Here is an 11579-nt window from a genome sequence, read left to right on the forward strand (position 1 = left end):
ACTCCCCCTCCACACACTCACACCCCTTCCACACACTCACTTCCCTCCACACACTCACCTCCCCTCCACACACTCACTCCCCCTCCACACCTTCACTCCCCCTCCACACACTCACTCCCGCTCCACACACTCACTCCCCCTCCACACACTCACTCCCCCTCCACACCTTCACTCCCCCTCCACACACTCACTCCCCCTCCACATACTCATTCCCCTCCACACACTCACTCCCCCTCCGCACTCACTCTCCCCCCACACTCTCACTCCCCCTCCACACACTCACGCCCCCTCCACACACTCACTCCCTCCACACACTCACTCCCTCCACACACTCACTCTCCCTCCGCACACCACTCCCCTCCACACACTCACTCCCCCTCCACACACTCACTCTCCCTCCACACATTCACTCCCCTCCACACACTCACTCCCCCTCCACACACTCACTCCCCTTGCGCACTCACTCCCCCTCCGCACTCACTCCCCCTCCACACACTCACTCCCTCTCCACACACTCACTCCCCTCCACACTCTCACTCCCCCTCCACAAACTCACTCCCTCTCCACACACTCACTCCCCCTCCGCACTCACTCCCCCTCCACACTCTCACACCCCCTCAACACACTCACTCCCCCTCCACGCACTCACTCCCCCTCTGCACTCACTCCCCCTCCACACACTCACTCCCCCTCCACACACTCACTCCCCCTCCACACACACTCCCCTCCGCACTCTCACTCCCCCTCCACACATTCACTCCCCCTCCACATACTCTCTCCCTCTCCACACACTCACTCCCCTCCACACAGTCACTCCCCTTCCACACACTTACTCGCCTCCACACACTCATTCCCCGTCCACACTCACTCCGCCTCCTCACTCTCACTCCTTCCCCACACTCTCACTCCCCCTCCACACACTCACTCCCCCTCCACACACTCACTCCCCTCCACACACTCACTCCCCCTCCACACACACACTCCCCTCCACACACTCACTCCCCCTCCGCACTCACTCCCCCTCTGCACTCACTCCCCCTCCACACACTCACTCCCCCTCCACACACTCACTCCCCCTCCACACACTCACTCTCCCTCCACACACTCACTCCCCTCCACACACTCACTCCCCCTCCACACACTCACTACCCTTCGCACTCACTCCCCCTCCGCACTCACTCCCCCTCCACACACTCACTCCCCCTCCACACACTCACTCCCCCTCCACAAACACTCACTCCCCCTCCATAAACACTCACACCCCTCCACACACTCACTCTCCTCCACATACTCACTCCACTCCACACACTCACTCCCCCTCAACACTCACTCTCCCTCCGCACACTCACTCCCCCTCCACACACTCACTCCCTCTCACCACACTCACTCCCTCCACACTCTCACTCCTTCTCCACACTCTCACTCCTTCTCCACACTCTCACTCCCCCTCCACACACTCACTCCCCTCCACACACTCACTCCCCCTCCGCACACTCACTCCCCCTCTGCACACTGACTCTCCCTCCGCACACTCACTCCCCTCCACACACTCACTCCTCTCCGCACACTCCCCCTCCACTCTCACTCCCCTCCACACACTCACTCCCCCTATGCACACTCACTCCCCTCCACACAATCACTCCCCCTCCACACATTCACTCCCCTCCACACTCTCTCTCCCCCTCCACACTCACTCCCCTCCACACTCTCTCTCCCCTCCACACTGACTCCCCTCCACTCTCTCTCCCCTCCACACTGACTCCCCTCCACACTCTCACTCCCCCTCCACACTCTCACTCCCCCTCCACACTCAATCCTTCTCCACACACTCACTCCCCCTCCACACTCTCTCTCCCCCTCCACATTCACTCCCCTCCACACTCTCTCTCCCCTCCACACTGACTCCCCTCCACACTCTCTCTCCCCTCCACACTGACTCCCCTCCACACTCTCACTCCCCCTCCACACTCTCACTCCTCCTCCACACTCACTCCTTCTCCACACTTTCTCTCCCCCTCCGCACTCTGTCTGCTCCTCCACACACTCACTCCTCTCCACACTCTCTCTCCCCTCCACCATCTCACTCCTCCACACTCTCACTCCTCCCTCCTCACACTCTCTCCCCTCCTCACTCTCTCTCACACACTTAGGCCCACGCCACCATCCTATCCTCGTAACCCAGTCCTAACCTTTTGGACACTAAGGGGCAATTTATCATGGCCAACCACCTAGTCAGCAAATCTATGGACTGTGGGAGGAAACTGGAGCACCCAGAGGAAACCCACGCAGACACGGAGAGAATGTACAAACTCCACACGTTCAACCTAAGTACAGTGCTAACCACTGTGCCGCTGTGCTGTCCTGTGTTTGGGTTTGTCCTGCAATGAGACAGGTGGGGAGATTGTAGGCAGGAGTCCTGTCAGTTCAGATGGTGATGTAGCCAGGCATGCGTGGAACATGTCGGAGTGGGGGGAACCTGGGGAGTAGGGGTGGGGTGGGGGTAGGGTGCCATTAGAAGTGTTGGGAATTGGTGAGGTGGCTGGGTGAGAGATCACCATGGGGGTGTGGGGGGATGTGTCAAGGGGTGCAGCGATAAACATCAGGAGGCAGATGTATATTGGCTGTGCGAAGGCCATTCACCTTCTTCAGGCACTGTTGCTCTGTTCTCTTATGCAGTGAGCTGGCACTCAGTACCATGGCCACTGCCTCCCAGCTGGGGGTGCTGACCTTGGTTAATGTATGTCTGCAGGAAGGCTGGGAGAGGATGTCACGCTCTACTCCACACTATATGTGAGTTTGGTGAGGGCTCCCTCGTGAATCGTGGTGCTGTCTACCTGGCAGCCATCCCACCCGACTGAACTTGGGACAAGTGCAGGGGAGTGTTGTGGAGGCATTTAAAAGGAGCACCTCACTGATCACAGAGATTCCCAGGGTGAGTGAAGCAGAGGCAAGCCACCACAAGCGTGTCAGGAATCACGTGGGGAAAGAAAAATTGTTAAAGAGGCCGAAAATCCGGTGAGTTTTCTTGCCAGCGGCATCAATGGGATTCTCACCAGAACCGACACTTGGAAAAAATATGTTAAGGTTCCACCCATAAGAGCAGAAGTCAGCCATTCAGCCCATTGAGTCTGCTCCACCATTCAATGAGATCATGATTGACCTCATAATCCTCAAATCCACTTTCCCACCTTATCCCCATAACCCTTTATTCCCTTACTGATTCAAAATCTGTCTATCTCAACCTTGAACCTACTTAACGACAGATTCACTATCCTCTGAGAGAAGAATATCCTCCTCATCTCAAAATTGGAGAAGTGAAGGGATCTTGGAGAGTTCAGGGGCTGGAGGAGATTATAGTGGCAGCTAGTGGCCAAGGCCATGGAGGCATTTGCAAGCCAGGATGGGATTCCGTGAGCAAGGGCCTGCTGGTTTAGCTCAGTGCGCCAGACAGCTGGTTTGTGATGCAGAGCGAGGCCTGTAGTGTGGGCTCAATTCCCGTACTGGCTGAGGTTATTCATGAAGGCCGCGCCTTCTTAACCTTGCTCCATGCCTGAGGTGTGGTGATCCTCAGGTTAAATTACCACCAGTCAGCTCTGGCCCTCAAAGGGGAAAGCAGCCTATGGAAATCTGGGACTATGGCAGCTTTACCTTTACTTTGCATGATGGGTAAATGGCCCTTGGTGAGAATAAGGATATGAGCAGCAGAAGTTTGGAAGCATTTAAGACAATGGAGGCTCAAGGTGGGATAAAATTGGAATTGTCACATCTTGACTCAACATGTGTGTTTCAACAGGAGATGACCTGAGGCTGGGGAGGAGACAGGGGTATTATGATTGCAGAAGTAAATGGTCTTAGTGGTTCGGGAATGAAGCTTGTGGTCTGGACTGACAGCATGACTTTGGTTTTCTCGGTATTTAATTCAAGAAAAACAGAAGTGAGCAACCTGTTGTTTCTACTGTAAGTCACTCCTGGCACGCTTGTCAATCATCTGACTTTCAAGAAATTTGACTAACCCTATGATTTACAGCCATTACTGACCACAATGTCAAAAATGAAACTAGTCAATGTCACATAATAGGTATATTGGCCATTTTCCAGAATTCACTCAAGGAAGTCCAGCTTTCTGTGTCAACATGGATGTCTGTGGTCTGGAGTGATGGTGGAGGTACCAGTATTCGTTCCATCACATGGCTGATCAGGAATCTCTCCCACTCTTACCACCTGGCATTGGCATGTGTTGGAAGGATGTGCAGCTTGATACTCAAGCTGTTGGCCACATTATGAGCACACCTTCCCGGACCATTGAGTCCTGGAGACTCAAAACCTGGGGTTTCAGGCTCAGAGGAAGGGCCGCTGCCCACTGCACCACAGAACGTCAGTTCTTCAGTGTGCATCCACAGTCAATAGGGACCTGAAATATTGGGGGAGGGGGGATTTCTGACCATTCTCGAACCCCCAACAGCGGGGATGGATTCAATGGGAAATCCCATTGACAGCAGCGGGACCAGAAGATCCCACCGCCGGCCAACAGCGAATCGCCTCACATCGGCGAAAAACATGCCGCCGGGGGAGGGGGGGGATCCTAAAATTTCCCGTCATCGATATTTTCATTTTATCCATCATAATGTAGGTTAGAAGCAAAATATTGCGGATGCTGGAAATCTGAAATGAGAACAGAAAATGCTGTCAACACTCCACACATCAGGCAGCAAAGTGCTGGCAATATTCCACACATCAGGCAGCAAAGTGCTGGCAATACTCCACACATCAGGCAGCAAGGCGCTGGCAATACTCCACACATCAGGCAGCAGAGAATGCTGGCAATACTCCACACATCAGGCAGCAAAGTGCTGGCAATGCTCCACACATCAGGCAGCAAGGCGCTGGCAATACTCAACACATCAGGCAGCAGAGAATGCTGGCAATACTCCACACATCAGGCAGCAAAGTGCTGGCAATACTCCACACATCAGGCAGCAGAGAATGCTGGCAATACTCCACACATCAGGCAGCAGAGAATGCTGGCAATACTCCACACATCAGGCAGCAGAGAATGCTGGCAATACTCCACACATCAGGCAGCAAAGCGCTGGCAATACTCCACACATCAGGCAGCAAAGCGCTGGCAATACTCCACACATCAGGCAGCAGAGAATGCTGGCAATACTCCACACATCAGGCAGCAAAGCGCTGGCAATACTCCACACATCAGGCAGCAAAGTGCTGGCAATACTCCACACATCAGGCAGCAGAGAATGCTGGCAATACTCCACACATCAGGCAGCAAAGCGCTGGCAATACTCCACACATCAGGCAGCAGAGAATGCTGGCAATACTCCACACATCAGGCAGCAAAGCGCTGGCAATACTCCACACATCAGGCAGCAGAGAATGCTGGCAATACTCCACACATCAGGCAGCAAAGTGCTGGCAATACTCCACACATCAGGCAGCAAAGCGCTGGCAATCCTCCACACATCAGGCAGCAAAGCGCTGGCAATACTCCACACATCAGGCAGCAGAGAATGCTGGCAATACTCCACACATCAGGCAGCAGAGAATGCTGGCAATACCCCACACATCAGGCAGCAGAGAATGCTGGCAATACTCCACACATCAGGCAGCAAAGCGCTGGCAATACTCCACACATCAGGCAGCAAAGCGCTGGCAATACTCCACACATCAGGCAGCAAAGCGCTGGCAATACTCCACACATCAGGCAGCAAAGCGCTGGCAATACTCCACACATCAGGCAGCAAAGCGCTGGCAATACCCCACACATCAGGCAGCAGAGAATGCTGGCAATACCCCACACATCAGGCAGCAGAGAATGCTGGCAATACTCCACACATCAGGCAGCAAAGCGCTGGCAATACTCCACACATCAGGCAGCAAAGCGCTGGCAATACTCCACACATCAGGCAGCAAAGCGCTGGCAATACTCCACACATCAGGCAGCAAAGCGCTGGCAATACTCCACACATCAGGCAGCAGAGAATGCTGGCAATACTCCACACATCAGGCAGCAAAGTGCTGGCAATACTCCACACATCAGGCAGCAAAGCGCTGGCAATACTCCACACATCAGGCAGCAAAGCGCTGGCAATACTCCACACATCAGGCAGCAGAGAATGCTGGCAATACTCCACACATCAGGCAGCAAAGTGCTGGCAATACCCGACACATCAGGCAGCAAGGCGCTGGCAATACTCCACACATCAGGCAGCAAAGCGCTGGCAATACTCCACACATTGTGGCGCTAACAATTATACTCAAAGCCGAGAGACTAGTACAATAAAGGCTTTATTGCTGTACGATGTTGTCCCTCCATCCGCAACTGTAGACTGAGGGTCTGAGCAGCTCTCATACATATTTATACACAAGGTCCCTGTGGGCGGAGCTCGCCGGCAGGGGCTGACCGGAGGAACCTGTATTACAGGTACAGGCATACATCCCCCTACTGCAGTACACATAACTACAGTGGTTATCTCACCACATTCACCCCCTGTAAAAAATGAGTCTGGCGGGGGTGACATGTAACTCTAATACAAAGGATGCTATTTACAAGAGGGTCCAACAAGGAAAATCAAGAGTCCATCCGGTTAGCAGGTTACAGGTTGAGCCGAATCGGTGGTCGGACGTTCCGCTGTGATCGGCGTAGCTGTGGTGGTGACATCGGCACAGGCGGTGATGGCCCCGATGGTGCAGGTGCTGGCGGTGTTGGTGCTGGCTGCTGGCGGGATGGCTCCGAGAGCAAGCCGAAATCTTCCATGTCCTCCAGGGTGGGCAGGGGGATGAGGGATGGACCTGATGGGGACGAATAGGGGGGCGCTGGGGTTGGCGCAGGAAGGGGTGTGGGCATGGGATCGGCACCTGAGGGAGCCAGGTCCCGGAGCGAGACTGTGTCCTGGCGGCCGTCGGGGAACTCCACGTAGGCATACTGAGGGTTGGCGTGGAGAAGGCGTACTTTGTCCACCAGGGGTTCCGCCTTGTGGTGCCGTACATGCCTACGGAGAAGGACTGGGCCCGGAGTCGTGAGCCAAGTCGGGAGCGACACTCCGGATGTGGACTTCCTAGGGAAGGCAAAAACACGTTCATGGGGTGTACTGTTAGTTGCGGTGCACAGTAGCAACCGAATGGAATGGAGCGCGTCAGGGAGGACCTGCTGCCAGCGAGCGGCTGGGAGGTTCCTGGACCGTAGGGCCAGCTGGACGGCCCTCCATACCGTCCCGTTCTCCCTCTCTATCTGCCCGTTTCCCCGGGGGTTGTAACTGGTCGTCCTGCTGGAGGCGATACCCCTGCTGAGCAGGAACTGACGCAGCTCATCGCTCATGAATGAGGATCCCCTGTCACTGTGGATATAGTCGGGGAAACCGATCAGGGCGAAAATGGAATCCAGGGCCTTGATGACGGTGGCAGACGTCATATCTGGGCATGGGATGGCAAAGGGGAACCTAGAAAATTCATCGACCACACTAAGGATGTAGGTGTTGCGGTCGGTAGAGGGAAGGGGCCCTTTGAAGTCCACGCTGAGGCGTTCAAAGGGGCGGGATGCTTTCACCAGGCGCGCGCGATCTGGCCGGTAGAAGTGCGGCTTGCACTCCGCACAGATCTGGCAGTCTCTGGTGACTGTCCGTACTTCCTCGACGGAGTAGGGCAGATTGCGGGCTTTGATCAGATGGTACAAGCGAGTGACCCCCGGATGGCAAAGGCTGTCGTGCAAGGCACGGAGCTGGTTCACTTGTGCACTGGCACATGTACCTCGGGAGAGGGCGTCTGGGGGCTCGTTGAGCTTGCCGGGGCGATACAAGATCTCGTAGTTAAAGGTGGAGAGCTCGATTCTCCACCGCAAGATTTTGTCATTCTTGATCTTGCCCCGCTGCGTGTTGTTGAACATGAAGGCTACCGACCGTTGGTCAGTGAGGAGAGTGAATCTCCTGCCGGCCAGGTAATGCCTCCAGTGCCGCACCGCTTCAACGATTGCCTGGGCTTCCTTTTCGACAGAGGAATGCCGAATTTCGGAGGCGTGGAGGATGCGGGAAAAGAATGCCACGTGTCTGCCGGCCTGATTCAGCGTGGCGGCAAGGGCGACATCTGAAGCGTCGCTCTCTACTTGGAAAGGCAGAGTCTCGTCTACGGCGTGCATCCCCGCCCTGGCTATGTCAGATCGAATGCAGGCGAAGGCCTGTTGTGCCTCGGCCGAGAGGGGAAAATGTGTGGACTGGATAAGTGGCCGGGCCTTGTCTGCGTATTGTGGGACCCACTGGGCGTAATAAGAGAAAAACCCAAGGCAGCGTTTGAGGGCCTTGGGGCAGTGGGGGAGTGGAAGCTCCATGAGGGGGTGCATGCGGTCGGGATCGGGCCCCAGTAGTCCGTTTTGGACTACGTAGCCAAGGATGGCTAAGCGGTCTGTGCGGAACACGCATTTCTCCTTGTTGTACGTGAGATTAAGGAGAGATGCGGTGTGGAGGAATTTATAAAGGTTGGCATCATGGTCCTGCTGGTCATGGCCGCAGATGGTGACATTGTCGAGGTACGGGAAGGTGGCCTGCAATCCGTACCGGTCAACCATTCGGTCCATTTCTCGCTGAAAGACCGAGACCCCATTCGTGACGCCGAAGGGAACCCTCAGAAATTGGTACAGATGACCGTCCGCCTCAAAGGCAGTGTAGGGACGGTCCGATTTACGGATGGGGAGCTGGTGGTAGGCGGATTTCAGGTCAATAGTAGAGAAGACCCGGTACTGTGCAATCTGATTGACCATATCAGAAATGCGGGGGAGGGGGTACGCGTCGAGCTGCGTGTACCGGTTGATGGTCTGGCTGTAGTCCACGGCCATCCTGTGCTTCTCCCCGGTCTTAACCACTACCACCTGGGCTCTCCAAGGGCTGTTGCTGGCCTCGATAATACCCTCCCGAAGCAGCCGCTGGACTTCGGACCTGATGAAGGCCTTGTCCTGGGTGCTGTACCGTCTGCTCCTGGTGGCGACGGGCTTGCAATCCACAGTCAGATTGGCAAAGAGGGAGGGGGGCTCGACCTTGAGGGTCGCGAGGCCGCAAACGGTGAGGGGAGGTAGGGGTCCACCGAATTTGAGGGTGAGGCTCTGGAGATTGCACTGGAAATCCAGGCCTAGTAGGAGTGAAGTGCAGAGGTCGGGGAGAATGTACAGACGGAAACGGTCGAATTCCACACCCTGTACAGTGAGTTTAACCAGGCAGAAACCCCGGATCGGGACAGAGTGGGAACCGGAGGCAAGGGAGGTCTGCCGGTCGGCGGGATGGATCGCAAGGGAATAGCGCCTTACCGTGTCCGGGTGGACGAAGCTCTCGGTGCTCCCGGAGTCGATGAGGCAGGAGGTCACATGGCCGTTGACCAGCACCGATGTGGAAGAGGGTGCCAGGTTGCGAGGACGGGACTGGTCGAGCGTAACGGAGGCGAGCAGTGGTTGGTGGGCGGTTGAGTCAGATGAGTCCGACGAGGAGCGATAGCGACCCGTGTCCCGTGATGGCGGCCCCTGGAGACGGGATGGCGGCATCCGCAGTACCTGTGGGTAAAATGGCGGCATCCATGGCGCGCACGTTATGGGGTCGGAACAAAATGGCGGCGCCCATGGAACGCACATGGCTGTGGTGGATGAAGATGGCGGCGCCCATGGGGCGCACATGGCGGGGGCGGCAAAAGATGGCGGCGCCCACTGATCGCACGTGGGGTCAGGGGAAGCGGGCGGCGGGGCCCATTGGGGGAGCGGCTGAGGCGTGGGGACCGGCGGCGCGATAGCGGCGACCGTCCGGGACTAACACACCGCTGCAAAGTGGCCTTTCTTTCCACAAGCTTTGCAGGTCGCTGTGCGGGCCGGGCAGCGTTGGCGAGGGTGCTTCTGTTGGCCACAGAAGTAACAGTGGGGACCCCCAGGGGGTGTGGTGCGGCGGGCAGCGCAGGCATAGTGCGCGGGGGCGGCTGCTGGGGGGGCCGTTTGCGGGGTCCACGAGGGGTGGGACGGATGGGCCTGGGGAGCCGTTTGCGGGGTCCACGAGGGGTAGGACGGGTGGGCCGAGTGGCTAGCGGAGTAAGTGTGCGCACTACGGGAGGCGGCCGTCATGGAGAGCACCAGGGCCTTTGCGGCCGCGAGGTCGGGGGCGACCCCTTCCAGCAGTTGTTGCCGGATGGGGTCCGATGCAATGCCTGTAACGAAGGCATCGCGCATGAGTAAGTCCGAATGTTCCGCGGCTGTGAGGGCCCGGCAGTCGCAGTCTCGTACCAGAGGTATAAGGGTCCTCCAGAAGTCCTCAATCGACTCACCCGGCTGCTGGACGCGAGTAGAAAGTTGATGCCTCGCAAACAGGGTGTTCGTCGATGGTGCATAATTCTCCTTGAGCAGTTCCATAGCTGCGGTGTAGTCGGTCGCATCTCGAATGAGCGGAAAGACGCTGGAGCTAAGTCTGGAGTACAGGAGTTGCTTTTTCTGAGCCTCCGTCGGGGGAGGGTGTGCTGAAGAGATGTAGGCCTCTAAGACTGCGAGCCAGTGATCAAAGTCTTTTCTGGCGTGAGGCGAATGTGGATCCAGCTGCAGACGGTCAGGCTTGACTCTGATGTCCATGGTGACTGGGAAATCGTACAGCAATAAATTGTGGCGCTAACAATTATACTCAAAGCCGAGAGACTAGTACAATAGAGGCTTTATTGCTGTACGATGTTGTCCCTCCATCCGCAACTGTAGACTGAGGGTCTGAGCAGCTCTCATACATATTTATACACAAGCTCCCTGTGGGCGGAGCTAGCCGGCAGGGGCTGACCGGAGGAACCTGTATTACAGGTACAGGCATACATCCGCCTACTGCAGTACACATAACTACAGTGGTTATCTCACCACACACATCAGGCAGCAAAGTGCTGGCAATACTCCACACATCAGGCAGCAGAGAATGCTGGCAATACTCCACACATCAGGCAGCAAAGTGCTGGCAATACTCCACACATCAGGCAGCAGAGAATGCTGGCAATACTCCACACATCAGGCAGCAGAGAATGCTGGCAATACTCCACACATCAGGCAGCAAAGCGCTGGCAATACTCCACACATTAGGCAGCAAAGTGCTGGCAATACTCCACACATCAGGCAGCAGAGAATGCTGGCAATACTCCACACATCAGGCAGCAAAGCGCTGGCAATACTCCACACATCAGGCAGCAGAGAATGCTGGCAATACTCCACACATCAGGCAGCAAAGTGCTGGCAATATTCCACACATCAGGCAGCAAAGCGCTGGCAATACTCCACACATCAGGCAGCAGAGAATGCTGGCAATACTCCACACATCAGGCAGCAAAGTGCTGGCAATACCCCACACATCAGGCAGCAGAGAATGCTGGCAATACTCCACACATCAGGCAGCAAAGCGCTGACAATACTCCACACATCAGGCAGCAAAGCGCTGGCAATACTCCACACATCAGGCAGCAAAGTGCTGGCAATACTCCACACATCAGGCAGCAAAGCGCTGGCAATACTCCACACATCAGGCAGCAAAGCGCTGGCAATACTCCACACATCAGGCAGCAAAGCGCTGGCAATACTCCAC

Source organism: Scyliorhinus canicula, chromosome 3 (assembly GCF_902713615.1).
Source record: "Scyliorhinus canicula chromosome 3, sScyCan1.1, whole genome shotgun sequence".
Taxonomy (NCBI): Eukaryota; Metazoa; Chordata; class Chondrichthyes; order Carcharhiniformes; family Scyliorhinidae; genus Scyliorhinus; species Scyliorhinus canicula.